The sequence below is a fragment of the Vicugna pacos genome, unplaced genomic scaffold, assembly GCF_048564905.1.
Source record: "Vicugna pacos unplaced genomic scaffold, VicPac4 scaffold_107, whole genome shotgun sequence".
Lineage (NCBI taxonomy): Eukaryota > Metazoa > Chordata > Mammalia > Artiodactyla > Camelidae > Vicugna > Vicugna pacos.
In genome coordinates, this window is record NW_027328787.1 from 1,430,896 (window position 1) to 1,454,347 (window position 23,452).

A 23,452-nucleotide genomic window follows, 5' to 3' on the forward strand; every position below is an offset into this window, starting at 1 on the left:
GCATGCGCCCCATCACTTGAGCTGTGCCCTCCCCTCTAGACTCTATGCTCTTAGCTTCTAATCCTCACTGTCCCACATGGTAACTGTGGGGGAAGTACAGTTCGTTCATTCATTCGCTCGTTAAACTCAGCCTTCCCAGTGCCTGAGATTCAGCAGTGAACAAGACAACATGCTTCCTGCCTTAAATGAGCTTGTCGCCTCCTGATATATTATCTTCATTTTACCCAGGAAGAAACAAGGTCAAGAAGATTAGCCTTTTCCTGTTAACACCGGAGGATACATGAGGTGCTTTATTTCAATTCTGCCATTTGACTTACACCATGGGGAGGGAAAGCTGCCTTGCAAATCCTGGAGCTCACAAACCTGTTAATCCTGAATTTTTTTTAACACTGTCCCTTACTTGATACTTGATCTGAGAAAGGATGAAGTAAACCTAAAAATGTTCTAAGAGAGCTTGTGGTTTATACAAGGTAACTAACCAGCCACTGTTTACTATCCTAACAGGAATCTGTAGGCATATTTCTTTTCTTTCTCTTTTTTCCTTTTTATGGGCAGCTTTTAAAAACCAAATCAAACCAACCAAACCAAATCACTGATAATTCAACAGCAGGTTCTAAATCACCCCCAAGACAGCAGCTAAACTCGGTTTAGACTTACAATGCGGTTTCTGGTGGTTGGATTGGAGAATGTATCTCTATGCTGAATATAAAAGTCATTCACGGAGCTCTTCTCAAATAGGGCAAAGAAAAGCTCTTGTTCCGGTTGTTGATACTTTCATCCACTTGGAGGACTTTCATAAAACATCTCAAGTTATCAAAGGCTGAGGACCGGGTTTTCAGATCATTGGGCTTCAGAGGCAATATTATGTGCAGTATCTCAGCGTATGTACAGAACACCTCCCACAGGGGGTGTACTTTTGCAAATACAAGCTTGTCATCCAAAACCTACATTGGGAGAATGAAAACACAAACCGGGAAAGTATTTTCACATTTTTAGTACACAGATTTTTCTTACGTTGCTGGTAGTTAAAGCACTTGTGTAAACACACACATATGTCACACTGGTAAAAGTGAAGATATAATAAAAATAGATTTGCAATCCATCATACATTTTTGCCTTAAAGATAATTTCTTTGTTGAAATTACTGAAAAGTTATTTAAAATCCTTACAGTTCCTTCATAAAATAACCAATGTTTTAGATGAAGAAAAGCAAACTTGTTAATTTTTAGTCCAAATTAGTAACTAAAAATAGAAACACCAAAATATTCTTTGCAGTGGTATTGTAATGACAATTTTTTAAATTTCTGAAACCTAGGACTATTTACATATCTGTTCAATATAGTGTTAAACAGCCATTAAAAGGGATTTAAAAGATTTATATTTATTGATATGGAATATATAATAAAAGGAGAAAGTAAAAAAATGTGAAATGATAATTTTCCTTTTTGGAAGGGAAAAATATCTTCATTTGAACAAAAAAAGTTTAGAAGGATTTTATGATTCTTTATGTATAATTAAGGTACAGATGATTTTTAATTCCATTGTTCTTTCATTTTCAATTTTGGGGGGAAACTTTTTATAATAAAAAAATCTTTAAAAATGTTCTTGCATAAATACATTAATAGATATATTTATGACTATATTCTCTGGCTATTAAAAAAGATCTCCTAACTGTAGATCTGAAACATACATTCCATAATGCAGATTCTGAGTGACTCGCCTCCCAGCCCACAGCGAAGGCACGGCTAGTGTGACATGTTTCAAATACCATTCCAAGGAACATGCAGGCTCCCAGCCAATGGCTGCAAGGGGACTGACACTGATCTGGTTGCTCCCAGCTGCAGACCATCACAGATGAGGTTAGATCCACAGGCTCATGTTTTCTCTGTCAAAAGAAATCAGAAAATGTTAGGCTTTTACTTTCACCAGGGAACAAGAAGTTGTTTTTTTATGCAAAAAAATAACAACAAACCAATTTGAACCTGATGAAAAGACATTTACTCAAAACAGCACAGTAGCAATGAAAGTGTTCTGGCAGACAGGGACTTGTTGGATTCCTGTGAGTGCTGGACTCCTCACATGGAATTTCCTTGGCACTCCAGAAGGCCTGTGGTTGTCCTCATGGGTTTGTGGCCATAAGTGGTGCACAAAAGTCTCTGGCTTTGCCACAATTTCAAAGCCTTTTTGGCTTATGAAAGGTTTTGTCCTCAAATGGAGTTTTCTTGAGTCCAGTCACTGATGTCATTTACCAGAGTTACAGTCCAGATCTGATATTCTAGACTCTTAATATCTTGCAGACATTCAAATGGTTCAGGTTTGGATGTGTATTCACCTCTGCAGGCCTGGACCAAGTCCGATAAAGACACCCGGACAAGTTCAGCAAAATAAAAAGAAATTTTCCTCTCTGCAAGACTGAAATGTCTGTGAAGCTATAAAAACATCTGCACCTACAAAAATAGGGAACCAACTCATCAATAACATATCTATCCATAATGCATGGACATTCAAAATAAATACTGTATTTACTCCTATTAAATTCTATCTGGTTTTTGCCAAACTGTGTCCTAAACTGAAAGGAAGGTAGGTAAATGTAGAGAATTTTTTACCTTTTAAGGAAAAAGGAACCCTCCTACTCGATTGGTGGGAATGTAAATTGGTGCAGCCTCTATGGAGGACAGAAGAGAGGTTCCATAAAAAAATGAAAATAGACTTCCGTGTGATCCAGCAATCCCATTCATGGGTATATGTTTGGAGAAAAATTTAATTCAAAAAGACACATGCACCTCAATGTTCACAGCAGCACAATTTAAAATAGCCAAGACACTGAAACAACCCAAATGTTCACTGACAGATGACTGGATAAAGAAGTTGTGGTATATTATATATATATATATATGTATATATACATGTATACATATATATACACACACATATATACATACCATGAACACACACACAAATGGAATACTGTTCAGCCATTAAAAAATAAAATAATGCCATTTTCAATAACATGGATGGACCTACAGGGTATTATGCTAAGTGAAATAAGTCAGAGAAAGATAAACAAATATTCTATGTATTAACTTATATGTATATCTAAAAAATAAAACAAATTAATGACTATAATAAAACAGAAATAGACTCACAGGTACACAGAACAGACTTGTGGTTACCAATGGGGAGAAGGAGAAGAGGGGAGGCAGGGAGGGGTTAGGGGATTGAGAGGTAAAAAGTACTACGTATAAAATGGATAGGTTACAGGGCTGTATCATACAGCACAGGGAAATATAGCCATTATTTTATGGTGACTTTAAATGGAATATAATCTATGAAAATGTTGAGCCTCTATTTTGTACACCTGAAACTAATATGATGTAAATCAACGACTCAATTACAAAATTTTTAATCAAAGTTTTCTTTTCATATTATTTGCAATAAGTTAGAAGCCAGCACTCTCAATAGAAACATAGTGCAAGTCACAATTTTCCAGTAATTCCATTTAGAAAATAAAAAGCAATAAGTGAAATTAATTCCAGTAATAATTACATTTATCCCAAAATATCCAATACACTATCATTTCAAAAGTGTGATTGACACTTTTAAAACTTATTAATAATATTTTACATTATTTTTGTTGTACGAAGTCTTGAAAATCTATTATGTATTTTCCACTTATAGAACATCTCAATTCACAATAGCCACATGTGGCTCGTGGCTACCATACTAGACAGACCAGATTACACCATTCACACTTCTGATAAATTAGCTGCTCTTTCTTATTTAAAAAACTTGCAGAAAAGGGTTTAGATATGGCCTCTATCAAACAAAGCAACCGTGACGGTTGGGGATTATCTTCATTATAAAGTGAAAAATAAAGGTAAGAGAGCCATGCTTACACGTATGTTAATGTAACAATACCTTCTTAATTCATTCAGGACTTTACAATCTTTCTTCATATGCCAAGGATTCACTGTCACTGCGCAATGTTTTTCACTATTATCATCTTCGTGATTGAGAGGCTTCTGATGACCCTGCTTTGCGCATCTGTACATAAATTAACAAAACAGAGAAAAAGACCTTATTTAAGATAATTTAGGGGGGAGGGTATAGCTCAAGTGGACGATCATGTTCTTAGCATGCCCAAGGGCCTGGGTTCAATTCCCAGTACTTCTTCTAAAAATAAAATAAATAAATAAAAACCTAATTACCACCCCCCAGCAAAAAATTAATTTATTACTTTAATTAAAAGTTAAAAAAAGATAATTTAGTGCAGGCTTATCAGGCTACAAGAGCTACAATGAATGCCCCCACCCATTAATTTAGAAGAAGTCTCACAGTATTTCTCAACATAAAGGCTAAAATATAATTGAGAACACTTCCTGATGGTCAGAATCATTTTAACAAAAATGTAGATAATTACGTCCGTGGTGTCAAATTTCTGTAAGAGTTGGGCATGGAACATTTAGTAAAAGTGATTTTGCAGCTATCTTTGAAAGAAATGCTGAGAAATGATCTTTTCTGTTGGAAATTAGCCTGCTTTTAAATTCTTCAGTAGGCATACGTGTTTACAAACCAGGCAGGAACTGGATTATATTTTACATATACTTTAGAAACTGATTTGAATTTTGCCCTTTACCTGCAAGGCTATTTCTTAGGTAATAACATAAGCCCATTTCTTAGGTAATAACATAAGCAGGCCACTATACTAAATTTTTTTTCCCTGTTTGCTTAATCCTCACAACAACTCTGTAAGCTGCTATTATTACCCCCATATAACAGATAAAGAGCTTGAGGCAGAAAATAATTTGGGTAACTTGGTAAATGGTGGAGCTGGGTAAGACTGCAGCCAGTCTGACACTCAAGTCCATTCTTTTCACCAATGTCGGATACTGCTACCTACATTCAGCAATGACCGCTAATTTCATATTTAAGTGTGTCATTTCAAAAAGTGCAAAGCTATATTAGTACTGCTGTGTAAATTATCCGTTTGAGATGTGATTGCCAAAAAAAAAAAAGAAATAAAATCAGGGTGCCACTGAGGGGAGGGCAAACTGCATATGGACGGACACAAGGGGACTTTATGAGGACAAAGTTGCACAAATCTAGAAATAGATAAAATGGCTGACTTGTACAATTATAATGTGTGAATTTTATGGCCTGTAAATTGCACCTTAATACAGCTATTAAATTAAGAAACTGGGATACCAAATTAAGACTAAAACACATATATATATCACACAAAGAACAACAGGCAAATATCAATATTTACTGCACCATTTTCCTTCATGCAGCTTCCGATCCTCACCCGTTCCTGAAAGGATGATTCATTTTTAAAATAGTCTTTAAATTTATTCAGCAAATAATTTTTGACTGCCTACTATGTACCCAGGACTAGTCTAGGCACTTGGAATAGATCAATAAACAAAACAAAATTCCTGTCCTCACGGAGCTTGGTTGGAGTCTAGCTGGGATGGGGGTGGAGATGACAATTCACACAACAGAGCAGCAGAGGAGGTGGCATGTTAGGAAAGAGGAACCATGGAAAAATCAAAAAAGGGCAAGGTAAAGAGAGTTGAGGGTATGGGATGAGGGTGATGTTGTATTAAATACCAGAGCAGGCCACACTGAGGACTGAGGTTAGAACTAAGACTTGGAGGTAAGAAGTCCCAGGTGGACGGAATAACCATCACCAAGGGCAGCGCACACCTCACATGTTCCAGAATGGGGACACGGCTGGAGCTGCGGAGAAGGGTCAGTGCAGGTCCTTCATGGCCTTGGAGGACGTTGTAAGGACTGTGGCTTTTACCCAGAGTGAAATGGGGAGGCACTGCAGAAGGACGACACTATCTAACTTAGGTTTTCGAGGCTCACTTGACTGCCGGGTGAGAATAGTCAAAACGGGTCAGAGATGAAAGGTGGGAAGCCTCTGAGAAGGGCTGTGCAGGAGGAGAGGACAGTGGCTCAGGGCAGGGAAGCAGCAGTCGAGGCAGGAGCCATGGTGAGAAGTGGCTGGGTTCTGGATATGGTTTAAAGGCAGTGTTAAACCAGATCTATTGACAGAATTCATGTGGTATGTCAGTGAAAGTCAGAGTAACTCTAAGCTTTTTAACCCAAGCAGCTGGATGGATTAAGTTTCCACTAACTGAATGGGGGAGGTTGCAGGAAGAACCAGTTTGGGGGGTAGGAGAACAAAGGGCTCAGTTTTTACACATGTTGCTTTTAAGATATCAGAGTTTCAATTGAAGGTGTCAAATCAGTAGAAGATTGTAAGAGTCCAGAGTTGGAGAGAAAAATTCTAGCAGGAGACAGAAATGTGGGAATCATGGGTCACACAGGTGGCACAGGAAGACATGAAACCCAGGTAGTCAAACATTAAGATAACCTGGCATTAACCATAGAAGTTGTCCTTGAGGGCCTGCCTAGTAGGTGTGGATATCAGTCCTAATTCCTGACCACTCGAGTTTTAAAAAGCAACTTACAAATGAATTCGTGCAAGACACTGCCTCCAGTGGGTGGGTCCAGAGCTGGAGTGGGAGAATTGGATGGTGCACGCTACTCCCTACGGTAGAATGTGTGTGTGTGTACACATGTGTGTGTGCGCAGGGGGATGAGATACACCTGGCTTAAGAAAAAGAGCAAGTAAGTCTAGAAGCTGAAAGATGAAAGAACATCCAGATATGGTAGAGGGAACAGGGGAAACACTGTGTACTGTAAGACATATGCCCATAATGCCATTTCCCACCATCCTTTCATCAGGAACACAGTTGGAAAGGGGGGAATTATGTAGATACGTGTGATGTACACAAACTTTCTGACTATGTAACACTGAATATCTACATATGTAGCAAGTTAATGATATTTATATCTGCTTCAAATTTAAAAACAAGTTCACAACAGAGGGAAAATAAAATACTGAGGACTGGTAGAAGTATCATAGAAGGCCTTTCAATGCTCAGAATGGAAGCAAAAGCAGCTTCACCCCACAAAGAATGTCAATAAGAGTCAAGAATGTTTATATTTGCTTAAGAAATTGAGAGTTACAACTTCCTGCTTTAAAGAATTAACATAAGACAGATACCACACTATAAGCAACGTCTATACTGGAGATTTCTTAAAGCTATTTTAGTTCCTGCTTGTTCTGATGTACTCCAGAAACTCTGCAAAGAAAACCTTCTATTCAAAGACTTAAAGGAATAAAAAAAGAAATAACACTGCATTCTTTTCAGTGTTCTCTGTACTGAAAGTCAATTGCAAATGCAGCACCCTGCCACAGGTCTACATTTTTAACAATAAAGACCTTTGCGCAATTTTTCAATTGCTATGTGACTTTGGGTCAGTCTCTCACTAAGAAGCAGAATGGAGTACCAGAAAATGACACATCAGGTCTAAAACTACAGATGTGGGAGATGAACCTACACCAGGAAACAGCTAAGTGGGAGGGTAAGGTTTACCTTTTAAGTTACCGTAAGTGCAGTTACACCTGCTCCCTGCTTCCCCTGTGAAGTGAAGAGCTAGTCTTTTCCAGAAAAGCTCTCATTCTGAGAACTGTCTTCTTTAAAATATTCGGAGATTCTCTTTTAAGGTTCTTTCACTTTTAAGCCTTTCCCCAACTCTACATCCTATAACAAGTGTAAAAATTATCCTATAGCCTATTGTTACAGAACATACTCTACAAAAGCTGAGGTTTCCCGGGGTTTGGATCCCAGAACTCTGCTACCAGATAATCCTAAAGCTTTCCTTCCATAACAGACTCTTCTGCCAATTCCCAGCTGCGGGCAAATTCGGCTTCTCAGACCAGGTAACTTTCTAACTCTGCCTACGAACACTCTGCTGCCAGTAAAGGAACTCTCAGACAGAAAGCACACAATGCCCCTAGTGAGGGTTGCCTCCTTCAATCAATCAAGATGCCATCACCAAGCAAATATTTAAACCAACTGCAAAACCTCTGAAGACAACTTACAAACAATATACTTTCTATGGAGGCATACTATTTGCTCTGGAATAGTGATTTCCATTGGAAGGAACAAAGGACCACATGACCCAAGCAATTTTTTAAAACTGCACATAACCATCCCTCTTCACGTGAGGATTCAGGCAAGACGGTCTTACAGGCCTAGGTGTAACAGAATGACAGCACCTCTAGGAGTAGGGTGAAAAGTAGCGAGGTAGACTTCTAGTGAAAGGGGGTGATGTAATAGGCCCCATCGCCCACTTACCTACCACCACAGGACAATCATCTCAGATCGAGAACAAACACTTTGGGAAACAGGTTGTTTATATTTTTATGGTATTCTGGTGGAAATAACGCCCTGAGTCATGTGAAGTTGTGGCTGCAAAATTGAACAGGGGACTGGACATTTTCACATTCAGGACAAAAGTAGCCCCTGGATAGCCACCATATATGCTCTCCCCTTGGCCTGTTCACCCCAAAAGCTGCAGGACTCTCCTGCTTGCAATGACACCCACCACTTCTCACAAATTCTTGCAAAGTTCACATCAGCAGCTGGTGGTGTCAAAGTCGCCATTTGTACTGCTATGAAGTCCCTCCATTACTTTATATCCCTTCTATTTTCTCTGTTGTCTTCCTAGCTACACTTGCATCCACAAGATGGTTACCGCACTAACATTGCCTCTGTAATCAGTCCAGGATATAGGAAGTAGAGATTCAACTGTAACCAGTCCCAGAATACTTGTCATCCCACTCTAGTGTCCCAAAAAATACTCTGGCATCCCTCATCTCACTCAAAGAACCACTGCATTACTTAGAGGTTGTAAAATTAGAGGGCTTTCTCTACTGGGAAACACTGTGGCTTCTGGTAGAGTTGTGATTTCAGTTTTTGCAACTACTTACAGGCAAAAAGACATGGCCCGCAAATTTTCTTCAAGCGTTTGATATTTAAACTTTCATTAGATACAGAGCCGGTGGACTAACCGTAATCTATGAACATATGGTCATATTATCAAATAATGTTCATGTCTACCTTACAGACATGTAAGGACTTGGATTACACCTGCAGCCTCTAGGCCTTTAGAATTGGATGTGAAGCATCCTGTGAGATAAAAAACCTCCTATCCAGTCACAGAACACAATTACAGACAACATGACACTAATGTCACTGAATACTTTAGTATAGTCCATGTATGGTTAAGTTACATCTCCAATTTCTCAGAGCTGGAAAGGAGATGTCTAGAAAAGCTGGAAAAGCCCAATTACCAAAACAGCTCAAAAGTTAAAGCAGACTCCTGCACCTCCCAGAACAGAGGGCGGAGGGGGCATTGCCCACCACTCTGTCCTCCCCCAGGACGTGGCATGTGGGGAAGCAGGCAGGAATGGGTGGCTGGGACTCGGAGGTGGAGAGGTGATGAAAGCAAGAGTGGAACTGCTCTGGTCCTAGAACAACAGAGCTGTAAAAAGCTCGGCTTCAGTTCAACCAACTCCCTCTCCCACTTTCCCTCCCACCTACGTGACAAACAGAGCACAGCCAGGCACTTTCTGCCCATGACGGTGACTACTAGCAGGAAAGGGACCAGGATAAAAGCATGTCCTATAAAAGATCAGTCTGATTTTAAGGCTATGTTATAAACAATGAACAGCACTCTCAGAGTGGGACACTTGTGAGGCGCTCAAGTAGGGAGGAGGAGGTTGAGGATCCATTTCCAGCACTTCCATGTCTTTTATCACTCCTATTTCTGACCTTTCCTTTGCCACTTTTTGTAGCACTGCCATCACTGGCAGGTAAAGGGGCAGCAATGTGACTTGGCCGTTTGGCTGATGGGGCTACATTTCCCAGCAGTGGAATGAAAAGGCACTGGAAGAGGATCAGCTGGAAGATGTGCACTGCGGTCCTGGCCTGTGCCAAACACTAACCAGGTGATCCTGGGTTAGGCTCTTAGTCTCTCTGGGCTTCCGGCTGTTTACTTATAAAATAAGGTTTTGTCATTACACAAATATATCCAATATGAAATGTAACGTGAAAGTCAAACATAATGACATCTCACCTGCTTGCCTCAGGGAACTGTACAAGCACTGAACACTATGTGAATGTAAACACAGTCTTAAGAAAACTATTGAGATAAAGCGCTAAACTGAACATGGAGATAAAGTTTTTTGGATTTTCTTGGCTTTCTTTTTTAACTGGAACACTGAATTAATAGTTATTAGCTATAATCCACACCACCACCACTGCGAATAAATAAAGAAGGCAAGCACTGCCTGGATGCCTGTTATTGCCCGATGCTAAGCAGGGTGAGGGGTATAAAGGAGGCTGAACAAGTGAGTCTTCTCCAGTTACCAGCTAAGTGAGGAGACACATTGGAAATCACCCAGGAATGGTACCAAGTCAGTACTCAAATCCAAGATTACAGGCTACTGATCATAAACAGTACAGGAATACAAAGAAGAGCTAGAAGTATTTGGAATAAATAGGGAAGACTCTATGAAGGGGATGGGGCTCCAACTAGTTCTCAGGGCAATTCTAATCTGTTTTAACTGAGGACTGGATAGGAAAAGGCTGGTGACTCCTGGTTTTTAATAAGGCACAGGTTACCCTAGGAGGCTAAGTTACATAATGATTGGAAAAAATAATGTAAGTCCAAAATGATGAAGGGTCGAGACTCCCTGGCTGAGATCTGGTTGTGTTAAGTCTTTGACTTGACTGTAGATGTTGGAGCACCAAAACTCTAGGTTGACTGAAAGGGGGGGAGAGAATATCCAAGAATTCAGCAGAAGGAAAAATTCATGTATCAGGGATGAAAGCTCTTCATCAGAGTATCAGCAATCAGAATAGACACTTGAAACCAACAACATACAGTTCAAGAAGCTGACAAAATGTGGAGGGTGGTGAGAGAAAGACAAATCAAAGACCACTCCAAGCCTTTGTGTATTCAAGACCGGAAGAATGATTATCCCACTGAATAAGTGGAGACGCTGCAAGAAAAAAGATTATGAAATCAGCTTTAGACATGTTGAATCTGACGTATGAGCTAAGAGTAGGTTTTCTCTAAGAAGCTCATAATTCAAAACTGAAGCACAGATGTTGAGTACAGACTTAAGATGCAGATGGACAAGACATGATAAATCTCCTAAAAGAAAACATAGGCAAAACATTATCTGACATAAATCTTAGCAACATTCTCCTAGGGTAATCTACCCAGGCAATGGAAATAAGAGAAAAAAATAAACAAAAGGGACGTAATTAAACTCATAAATTTCTTCACAGCAAAGACAACCATAAGTAAAACAAAAGGAAACAACAAACTACGAATGGGAGAAAATATTTGCAAATGATACGACTAACAGAGGCTTAATTTTCAGAATATATAAGCAGCTCATAGAACTTAATAACAAAAAAACAAACAACTCAATCTTAAAATAGGCAGAAGACCTAAAGAAGCATTTCTCCAATGAAGACACAAATGGCCAATAGGCACATGAAAGAATGCTCGATATCACTAATAAACTGAGAAATTCAAATCAAAACTATAATGAAGTATCAGCTCCCATCAGTCAGAATGGCCATCGCTCAGAAGTTCATGAATGATAAATGCTAGAGAGGCTGTAGAGTGAAGGGTACCCTCTTACACTGCTGGTGGGAATCTAGTTTGGTGTAGTCATTATGGAAAGCATGGAAATCCCTGAAAAAACTAAAAGTAGACTTACCCTATGACCCAGCAATCCCACATCTGGGTATATAACTGGAAAGAACTCCAATGTGAAAAGATACCTGCACACCAGTATTCACAGCACCACTGTATACAATAGCCGAGACATGGAGGAAAGCTAAATGTAGCAACAGATGACTGGATAAAGAAGTTGTGGCATATTTATACACTGGAATACTACTCTACCATGAATAGGACAAAATAAAACCATTTGCAGCAACATGGATGGAGCTAGAGATCATCATTCTAAGTGAAAGCAGCCAGAAACAGAAAAATACCAAATGATACCACTCATATGTGCAATGTAAAAAAAGAGAGAAAAAGACACTGTGAACTCATCTACAGAACAGAAACAGACTTGCAGACTTAGTAAACAGTCAAGGTTACCAGGGAAAGGGGATAGGAAGGGATAAATTTGGGAGTTCGAGATTTACAAATGTCAGCCACTATATATAAAAAGAGATTTTAAGTTAAGTTTCTTCTATATAGCACAGAAACCTATGTTCATTATCTAGCAATAACCTGTAATGAAAAAGCCGATACAGCCACCAACTGAGGAAGCAAGAGAAGAAAGGAGAGTTAGTTATGCTGGGCTAGAGCCCACTTCTAAAATCCTTGTCAGCCACTGAGGCTGCCCCGAGTACACTGAGCTTTCCTTCCAGGGACAGGCGGACATGACATGCGTCCTGCAAACCTGGGGCAGCAGAGGCCGTCCCCAGGTCTGGCCCTAGGGGAGATGGGAGCAAGTCCACCTGCTCCCCTTGGGGCAGCACCCCTCCCTGCAGCCCCCGCCACCTGACTGCACCACGCCTGCCTCTCAGGAAACCACTGACTTGAAAACAAGTGGTCCACGAACATGGGGCAGCGGCAGGGAGATGGGCAGCGACCTGGCAAGCTGGTAGATTTGCCCCCATCTCCCCCACGGCCTGTCAAGGGCTCGGCCTCTGCTGCTCCAGGCACGGTCCGCAGGTCAGCCTGCTCTCGGGAGGAGGGCACGGTGTGGTCAAAGGCAGTGGCGGGTTATGGTGTCTGCCCATGGGAGCCCTTGGATTTGCTTCAAACTCCCCAGCGCATGGCCTGAGCTTGGCCTCTGCTGCCTCAGGTTCGTGGAACTCAGGTTACAGGTCAGCCTGCTCCTGGAAGGCGGGTGCTGTGCTGTCAGGGAAAGGCGGCAGCTGCGATGGCGGGATTGGGGCTGCCCTGTGAGAGCGGGGGTTGCAACAATTTCCCGCTGCTGCTGCAGCCATCCCAGCACACTGATCGCACCGAGCCCATCTCCCAGGAGCAGACTGACCTGTAACCTGAGTCCCACTAACCTGGGTCTTTAGAGGCCGCCCCCAAGGTCAGGCCGCGGGTAAGATGGGAGCAAATCCAGGGGCTCTCATGGGGCAGTCCCCATTCCATCCGAGGCCCCGCGACCGCACCGCACCCGCCTGCCAGGAGCAGGCCATCGTCTGAGGGCCAGTCGGAGATGCTCTGGAACCGTCCACGCGCCCTCCCAACTCCCGGGGCTGTACCTGCTCTCCTAAACCCGGGTAGAAGCGGCGGCAAAAACGCGGTGTTCAGGAACTACTAATACCGGGGTTACCACGAACCACAGCGGCGGCTGGGACCCGCCTCTGGGTCCTAACGGGACGCGCGGCCGGGACCTCACCTCCGCACCCCTCCCTGGGCGCATCCTCAGCTGCACAGCACAGGCGTCACCCGCCGGGTCCCCGAGAAGCGCGCCCCTACCAGCGCCCTCTTAACTGTCCGGCAGCGGCAGCCGAGCCGCGGGCAAGCGGCGGCCCAGGCCCCAGGCCGTGTTCCTCTTCCAGGAGCTGGTCCAGGAGCAACCGGCTGCCGCCAGCTTCCACGCGTTCTGGGTGGGTTCCGGCGTCCGCGCGTCTGTCCGTCTGCGCGTGCGCGCCCCTCCTCCTCCCGCCCGCAGCGCAAACTGCTCGGGTGGGTCTCCTGCTTTACCGGCCCTGGCCGCTGGGGCCGGGAGGAGCCAGGTGGGGCCCCTCCTGCTTGTCCCGCTGGGTCTCCATCCCCAGAGCCTTCACCCAGCCACCGACTGGGTCCTGGCACAGAACTAGAACCACGACTGCCCTAGGCTAGGCCTCACCCACCCAGCCCCACTTCCCCTGATCAACTTCCCCTCCCTGTTACTACCCTCCCACCACTGGCCAGGCCCAGTCTCCCACCAGACCTTGAAGACAGGGCTCCTTCTCCTCACACCATTGTCCCTGCCCTGACACTCCATCCTGCTAGGTCCTAACCTATGGCCCCTACACCCACAAGCTTACCCCTCATGCCTCAACACAGGACACCCAACAACCTGAAATTATCCCCCTCACCTCTCAGCCAGGTCATTTCCACTCTGATCGGGCCCCACACCTCTCAACCTGTACCCCCACACCATGGGATCCCCTTCAATCTGAGTGCACCCCTACTCTGAGCTCACTCACTCACCCCTCACCCTGTGGTTGGGGTGGGGAAATCCGTGCTCCAGTAATGATGACTACTGCCACCAGTGGGGGATCGAGCCTAGTGTGCACCTTCATAGTTAATGTCTGAGAGTACAGGGTGAGGCAGGCTGGGCTGAAGGTGGTTCCAATTCCCGCCTTGGCACCCTGATCCCCGCAGCCTGTGCCTCAACTGACCCGATGGGTCAGGTTGATCCCAGGCTGCCAGCCACTGGCCTTGGGCTTTGGGTGGTTGATGGTACTGATGGTGATCTGGACCCCTAGGGCGGAGGCACTGGGCACGCGGACCTTTGGTGTGGGGGAGTTCAGAGTTTGCACTTGATCCCAGGGTTACACAGCAGATGGTGGGCTGTGTGCATGGGGCTGTGTGCATGGCATGGACTCAGCACAGGTGGGTGCAGGGACCTTGTTCATTCACACCAGGCCAGAGGGAAGAGGAAAGGGAGTTTTTAAAGTGTCAAAGTGAGGAATCCAAAGCTTTAGAGCAAAGTAGGAAGGTGCACTGGCCAGGCCACCATGGATCTCACCGCGACGCTTGTCCCTTGCATCAGGGGAGACTGGCAGTTGACTGGCCAATGAGACATCCCCTGCTGTGGTATAGTTTACAGGCAATTGAAGGGATTTTGAAAGGTAATTTTAATCCAATAATTGTCAGTTTCTCTGCGGTAGATTAGGTCCAAAATCATGGTGAATCTGGCAAGGATCCTGCCTGAAATCCAGCCTGGGACAGTGGAGGACCCACCCAGGAATCATCCACTTAGCTCTCACCAAAAGTCACTGTAATAGAGAAGAACAAATCTGACTCCATATTGGATCTGTTCCTTTTCTTTAACCCTCTGCAGTGTTTTCTAGGCTAAGACTTGCTAGCTCTGCACTTTTTGTAAAACAGGGTTGCCTTTAGCCTGAAATAAACAGGAGAGCCTATTCTCAAAAGTCTGAGCTTTAAGGATATTAACACTTTGCACTCCTATAAAGATAACAAGTTGCAGAATAGAAAAAGTTAGTTTTGTTGCAGGTTTTGCAGAAACACCATGATCTGACCCACGTGGACAGCTGCAAAGGATTCCAAGAACAAGGAATTTCTACACCAACAAGTTTGCAACAACCAACCACAGCCCCTCCACTTTTTAGCAGAATAAGAGCCTGAAGTTGACATGTGGAAGATGGTTCTCCAAGATATTAGTCCGCCATTATCTTGGTTTACAGCTGTTTATGTAGACCAGGCCTCTGTAAGTCCTCTAACAAAACAAAAGTAGTTTTCTATTCTACAACCTGTTGTCTTTATATAAGTGCAAAAGTGTTAATATCCTTAAAAATCAGAGCCTTGAAAGTAGGCTCTCCTGTATATTTAAGGCTAAAGGCAACATTGTTTTACAAAGGTGCAGAGCTAGTAAAACTAAGCCTAGAAAAGAGGGCAAAGGGTTAAAGCAAAAAGGACAGATCTTCTATGGAGTCAGATTTTTTCTTTTCTATTATACTATATTCTATTTTTGTTTTAAGTATATAAGAATAAAGTTTAGCCTTTTTCCATTTTAAATTGTGCAATTTTAAGGAGCATTAATTGCATTCACAGTGCTGTGAGACCAGCACCACTTGTTTCAGACTATTTCCTTCCTCAAAGTAAAAGCTTGTATACAAAGAGCACCCCACGTCTTACCTCCCCCAGCCCATGACAAGCCCTAATCCCCTTTCTCTCTCTATGTCTTTACCTATCCTGGAGGTTCCCTATCAATGAAATCGTATAAAAGGTGGCTTTTTTTTGGTTTGTCTGCCCACATATCTTAAGTAGGGACGGGTGAATTATTTTTTTTTCACGTGAATTAGCATTTTTGTATTTTGAGAGGAAAGTCCAGATGGATTAAAGATGAGACGTACCATATGAAGCCCTTTTAGTAACTCTGTGTATAATCTCGGGGTAGGCACTGCTGTTCTAAGTGTGAAATCAGAGCCAGAAGGGAGATGCTTAGCTCTTCTTGTGGCAAAATCAAACCAAACAAAAGCAGAAAACAAAGGCCAAGAAAGACAGCTGGAAAGACAAGCCACAGCCTGGAAAAACCTTTCCTCATGACCCAAGGTCGGAAAAAAGCTTCACATCCCTGTGGTCCAAAAAGCTCTTGAAGCCCAGTGTTCTGAAAAGAAACAAAACACACAGAGTCAGTTCCAACGAGAGGCAGTGCAGGTGGCCGGTTTGTGCTGGAGATGCTCGACCTCTCAGGTGAGGACACAGGCAGACAGACAGACTGCAGAGACAGCATTGGCCACCATCACCCTGGCAGGTCTTTAGCCCGGTGACAACCAGCCCTGGTGACAATGTGAGCAGGCAGAGGCCCCAGGAGGTACCCTGGAAGGAAGAGCAAATGGACGCTCCTCTCCAGCAGAACAAGGTGTAGGATACATCAAAGTGCCACAGGTGCATCCCTTCCCTAGCAGTGCTGAGCCTTAGAGAAGATCCCACCAAAGTGCTTGCACAATTTTCAAAGATAATGTTTCTTCAGTAACATGAATTCAAAATAATCAATATGTCATCAAGGGATTTTCAGAAGTGACCTGCCCTGGACCCGTACAATACACACACATAAATACACACATATACACATAAATATATACACACATACATACAGGAAAACAGACAGACAGACTGAAACACAGAGAAGCACGGGGAGACAGAGAAACAGAGAGAGAGACAACTCAGAGAGGCACTGAGAGACAGAGACCGAGAGAAAGAACACTGGAGCTGGTAATGAGTGGAACTCACATACATTTTCACAAGTCAGTCTATGTGTCAGAACCTGGTCCCAAAGTCGATCCACCCTCCAGGGGAGGGTGTGGGAATCCCACAAGGGTGTGGGAACAGAAGGCAAAAAATAGGAATCCATTGTGGGGCAGCCCACCACAGAGGCCGAGATGGGACACTGGGCCTGTATTTCAACATGACAGAATGACCTAGGAGGTTGTATGCCAGAGCGGACGATGTCAGAGTTGTATTTAATTTCAGTCTCACGACTGGGAGCGGGGAAGCAAGCAGCAAGGAAAGGGACTTTCTCCAGACCCCAGGGCAGACCCCGGCCTGTGTGGGGTGTGCTTTGAACTCTGCCAGCCCTCTGTGGGGTCCTTCCTTTGCTGAGTCTGTGCACGATCTCCCTGTGATGCCAGCCCGTGGGGGTGACAGAAGCAATAGGTGTTTCTAGGTCTAGAGACAGGATGGGTTCTCTAGGAAGCAGGGGCCAGAATGATCCCCACTGTGCTGATGGGGGATTGGGGAGGCCCTGAGAGGCACATGGCTTGTCCAGGATGATAACACTGCTGAGTAGGGGGAGCCAGGTCTGAACCCAGCTGTGTCTTCAGAGCTGCGGCACTGGTTGCATCCAGGCCTCCCCAGGGCTATGGGGGGGGGCCTGAGTTGGTGTCACTGTGTGTGGACATGGCATGGAGTGAGAAATGAGAGATTGGAAGCCCAGAAAGGCCCTTGAGGAGCTTTGTGTCAGGAGGAAGCTTGGAGAAGTGGACCCCAGGAAGTGACCTCACTTCCCTGGCAATAGAGCCCAACAGAACTTGGAACCGAAGTCACCAGGCACCCACTCTGTAGAGAAGTCCCTACTCAGCTCACCTGGTTGGAGACAGAGGCATGTTCTGCTGCATTCCATTATCCTGAGGCCGCAGGCCCCAGAAAGCCCGCAGCGAGGGTCTCTACCAACGCTGCCGGCACTGGGTCAGGTCTCACCCAAGGCACCTCTGGCCTTTTGGACAGAGAGACCCAAAGGTAACACAGGGAGGCCCAGGGCAGGCCCCTCCAGGCTGGGCCACCACTCAGATTCCATCCAGGTAGCCACACGGCCCCATCCTGCCTGGTGGAGGTGGAGCAGTCAAGTTGGGGATGGGTATCTGCCTCAAGAAAGAGAAGGACAGAGGCCTGGGGGGCCCAGTCACATAGACAGCCCAGGACAAAGCTGGCTGGCTGAGATGTGGAGAGGCTGGGAAGGGTCCTGCTGCCCGAGGTGGAGCCCATGCTCTCTGGGTATGTATTTTCCCTCCCGGATGTCTGAGCTGAAAAAGGTTCTGGTCTGATCTAGCAGCAGAGGGTAGAGTCTAAGGAATCAGGAGTGTTCCTGGCCGGGAAGGACTCTGAGACTTCCATGCTGGGTCAGCTGCTGGTCACTATCATTGCAGAGCCAGATACCACATATTGAAAAGAAGCTGATGAATAAGAACACCAACGCCCCCTCCCCAAGTGAAGGGCTGGTGTGTCACTCTTCTGAGGGCCAGCGCAGACTCCTGGTGGGTCTGGATATGGAGGGGTCCCCACCACCATGGCCCACAAATCAGTGGGGCAGGCCTCCGACCCAGACATCACCCAGGGCTCTCCCAGGGACCTACCCGGGGCTGACGGGTAGCTCAGCACACCCTGGTCTGACCTGGAGCACCGTGCCCACCTCGCTGCAAGTCAGGTGGAGGACCAGGAGCCCCCGAAGCAGAGACCAAAGGTCAAAAAGGCAGGGCTGGTGTATGTGTGTAGGTGAGGGTGGGGCAAAGGCTGGGCCACACAGGGAGGTGTCCCTAGAGGCTACTGTTGGGACCAGAAAAAAGAATGGCCTCAGACCACCTGTCTGGAAAAATTCAGTCACAGAACACATCCTGTGGGCACTTTCTGGGTGGGAGCTGTCTGGAAAGCTCTGGGAAGATTTCTGTCCTTGTAGAGGCACATGGAAAGGGAGGCAGGTGCGTAAAATTTTCCTCTCTCACAGCATGAGGTCTTCCACAAGACTTAAAACTCTCTCCACTTCCAATAGTTACAGAGGAGGCAGGGGCAGGGGAAGATGTCACAGACCAAAAATGGGACGAACTGGATCCTGCAGGAGACCTCGAGCTACCTCCTGCCGCTCCTGCAGCTCTTCCTGAACCTGCATCTGCAGCTGGACTGCTGGGCAATGGAGAACCAGTTCAGGCATCACCACCACCTGGGGTAGAGCCCCCTCTGCACCCACCCACACCTTCTTCTCCAAAATGTTTTCCAAAATCCCACCGTCAGTCCCCCCACAAACTTGACGTCCCTTCCGCTGGAGATGTTTTTGTTTCATTTTCTTTAGTTTCCTTTGCTTGTTTCACATCATTTATGACATCCTTTATTTTTCTTTTTAGAGTTTCATGTAATAAAATATAGACTTTTCCCCTTTTAAATTATGCAATTCAGGAGCATTAGGGGTATTCACAATGTTGTGCGACCATCACTACCATCTAGTTTCACACTATTTCTTTCCTCAAAGTGAAACCTTGGATCCAGAGCATGCACTCCCCTCCCTCCTCACCCAGCCCCTGACAACCCCAAGTCCTCTTTCTCTTTGCGTGTCTTTACCTCTACTGGTTGTTCCCTGCCAATGAAATTTTAAAAAAGGATTTTTTCCTTCCTGCCCACATGTTTTCACCTGGGGCTGAGGATTTTTGTTTGTTTTCACTTGAAACAGCATTTTTATTATTTTCAGGGGATATGCAGGGGGATTAAAGATGTGATGCACAAAATGAAGCCCTTTTGGTAACTCTGTGCATAATCTCAGGGTAGACACTGCTGTTCCCCCTGTGACACCACAGCCAGAAGACACAAGGGAGATGCTTAGCTCTTCCTGTGGCAAAAACAAAACAAAACGAATCAAAAAAATTAGTAAAAGCCCAGAAAAATTGCTTGAAAGGCAAACCACAACCTGGAAAATTCATTCCTCATAACCAAAGGTTGGAGAAATTTTTCCCATCCCTGTAGTCCAAAATCCTTTTGAAACTCAGTGTTCTAAACAGAAACAGAACAGGCATGGGCAGTTCCAATGAGAGGCAATGCAGGTGGCCAGTGTGTGTTAGAGATGTTTGACCTCTCAGGTGAGAACAGAGGCAGAGAGAAACACTGCAGAGACAGCATCGGTCACCATCACACTGGCAGTTCTTTAGTCAGGTGACAACCAGCCCTGGTGACAATGTAAGCAGGCAGAGGCTCCAGCAGATCCCCTGGAGGGAAGAGTGAAGGGACACTCCTCTTCAGGAGAACAGGGTGCAGGACGCATCAAAGGGCCACAGATGCATCTCTTCCCCAGAAGATCTGATACTTACAGTTCATCCCAATAAAATCCTTACACACCTATTCAAAGATGCCTTTTCAAGGGTGTCCATCACAGCACTGGTTGAAACAGTCGGAATTAAGGCAACACTAATATTGATGGAGAGGGGATGGGGTCCATTCGTTCTGGTTCATGTGGATGAATGAATGCTGTTCAGTTGGAAAAGTGGGTGCCTGGTCTCAACCCAATGTCAAGGGAGGCCTCAGGGTGGAAGTATGCAGACCCACTCTCTGCATCCAGGGTCCCATCTGCACGACCACATGTGTGTGAAATCAATATAGATGGAAATTGACCTGATTGTGAGTGTGTGAGAGACAGAGATGGAGAGAGACATACTGAGAGACACAGAGACTGAGACATAAGCACCAAATCATTCATGACAGACACCGCTGTGGGTGGGAATTACAAATCACTTCTTTTTTAGGCAATATTTCAATTTTTTGTACTGTGTCTGTATTACTCTACTAATTCTAAAAGGATTAAAACCCTATGCTAATGTGACCCATTCATTACTCATCTATGGAGTAATTAAAGTACATTAATCCTATTTTTAAAAGAATTTAAAGCCTTCTCAGGACTCAGTTCCATGTCAGCTCAGTGGAAGCAGAGGTTCTCCAGGAGGTCGTGTCTCTTCTGAATCAGCATCCAATACAGGTGAGCAAGAAGTACCCGACTTGGACACTGAAGACTACAATAGATGAGAGAGTGTGTTGAGAGAAATTAAGACCTATATTCAAAGAGAATAATCCCATATTCATGGAGCAGAAGGCTTCATTCTACTAAGATGACAAAGGTCCACGAATAGATCTAAGGATTCAAAGAATGCCTACCCAAATCCCAGGTGGTATTTTGCAGGAATTGACAATCAATCTAAAATTCACGTGGAAAATCCAGGAGGTCAGAATACATGAGTGAATCTTGAAAAAGAAGAACAAAGTTTGAGGAATGGAAAGTCAGATGGAACCCACGGTTAATACAAAACCTCTTTAAGCTGAAGATAACTGAGATTCAAAAGATGCAGAAGAAAAGCTGTCATGGAAGCCAATTCTCTCCTTTCCCTTTTCCCTATTAAGTTAGGTTGATAAAAAAAGCCTTTAACTTTCACCATTTAACATGGTAGTTACTTTTCTGGTTGGCTCCTGCGTGTGCATAAATAAAACGTTTCTCTCGTTCATCTCCTCTTTACTTCTGTGGGCTCTTTGGGAGGGACTCTGGATTATGGGGACCTGCTCTTTTCTCACCTTCTTTAGTGACATCTTTTGTCCATGGTGAAGTTCTTAAAAAAAAGAAAAGTCTCATTGGTTTTGGGTCAGATTTGGAACATGTATACCTTTGGAGACCCCCTGGAGGAACAAGGGGGTTCAATACTGCCTGGAGAATTCACTTGTCAAAATGCCTAACAAGACGCTATTTGCAAGGGTTTTTTTTTAAAGATTCTTACCCTAAAACAAATCCCCTATCTAAACCTCTTGGATGATCAAATATAAAGAAAAAAGGAGAATCATGTCTGGCCTAAGAACACTTGCTTAACAAAACGGAAGGACAGAATCAGTTTCAGAGCAAAAATTAAAATGCATTTATACCATCAACCCTCCCACCCTTTTGTACACTGTCCTCATGTAATCTGCCAGATGGCCCCCTGGAGAAGGCCCTTTGCCCGGGACTCGTGCTCATTTTCAGAGCTCGGCCAAGCGGGAGGTTGGTCCCCAGGGCCTGAGAGGGGCTATGTGTGAAATCTTCTCTGCTGAGACCCAGCGGACTGAAGGTAACTGTGTTCTCTGAGGGAGAGAGAGCACACCGAGCCTCTGTGGAGGCATCTCTGAGACCCTCCCAAAGGCACAAATCTCTAACTCTGGACACGGGAATTTTTGATTGGCATCTTAGTTGGAAATCTCCTCCTGGATAGAAAGAAGCAGATTCAAGATGTTGCAATTGGATGGGCAGGTCGGCCTCTCGAATTAGTCGATGAGGAGGACACGCAATTCTCTGCAGAAGTAGGAACACCCATCCCTGCTCTGCTGACGTCATGTACAGAGAAACAGACGCGACTCTAGGGGGAATTCAAAACCCACCAACCTTTCTTACCGACGTCAACGTCCCCACTTTATTCTCCTGTCAGGTCTCTGCACAAAAACTGTGGCTCATCCCCAAATATCACACACCCATCACCCTGTACCACTCTGTGTCTGTGTCCAACTCGAGCATTAAGGCCTGTGACCGTTACTGTTAAATCGTGTCCCCCTTTCTGCCCGTCTCCCGCCATCATCCCAGTCCAACCTCGGTGTCTCTCTCCAGGTCAGCAGCACTCTTCCCACTGGCTTCCCATCAGCTTACCTTGCCCTGTTTCCATTGCTTATTCCCCATACGTTACCCACAACGGTCTTATTAAAGTATGAATCAGATCAAGTAGTTCCACATTGCAAAATACTTTCGTGATTTTCCATTGTATTCAGAAGGATATCCAGAGTCCCTACCAAGGCCCTATGTGATCCGGGCCCTCACCGATCTCTGCAGCCTCAGCTCTCACCGTTCTGCTCCAGCCCATCTTCACCGCCCCGATGGTCCCCACCAGGACAGCTGCGTTTCTAACTCCAAGTCTAGTACTTACACTTCTTCCGGCCTGGGAGGCTTTTCTTGTCTGTTACCTACGTGGCTTATTCTTTTGCTTTATTCAGGACTTTGTTCAAATTATTTACCCTCAGAGAGGACTTATCTGACCAGATTATTTAAAATAGCACACACATATTTCCTATTCAAACATTTTCTCTCCTAATATGCTTTATGTTTCTTTGTGGCAATTATTAGTACCTGGCAGTACATCATATATTTATTTGCTTACTGGTTTACTGTCTGTCTTTCTTACTAGACCTATATTCATGGAACCACAAATAACTGTTTTAACCAGTAACTTTCAAACCACCTTTAAATGAATTCTTTTATAAGATGAGAATTTCAGAGGCTTCCACGGGTTGCTTAGGGGAAAAAAGAAAAAGGATTCAGGTTGAACTAATTTATTAAGGACCTGAGAGTTGGTTATTTATTTTATACATAGTAGTGTGTACCTGTTAATCCCAAACTCCTAGTCTAGCAAAAGGCCTAGCTGACTACTATTTTTAAAGGAATTTTTTCTTTTTAAACTGGGGTTGTTTGAGATCTCTTTTCTTCTTCGTTATTTTTCTTTTTTTAAAGATTTTTTTTTATTATTTTTTTACATTGAGGTACCGC

At 44.3% G+C, this 23,452-nt stretch overlaps 1 protein-coding gene and 1 long non-coding RNA gene across 2 annotated transcripts in view; one reads left to right on the forward strand and one right to left on the reverse strand.

The window, feature by feature from the left end:
* LOC140694884 (trafficking protein particle complex subunit 9-like) overlaps positions 1–23,452 on the forward strand; it is a 385,022-nt gene that overhangs the window by 220,580 nt on the left and 140,990 nt on the right. The window lies entirely within an intron of this gene.
* Positions 669–4,044, reverse strand: LOC140694889 (uncharacterized). Its single transcript, XR_012070557.1, has 4 exons — positions 3,919–4,044; positions 2,607–2,665; positions 1,691–1,885; positions 669–944 (listed from the first exon to the last, which is right to left on the reverse strand). It is a non-coding gene; the product is annotated as an uncharacterized lncRNA (long non-coding RNA).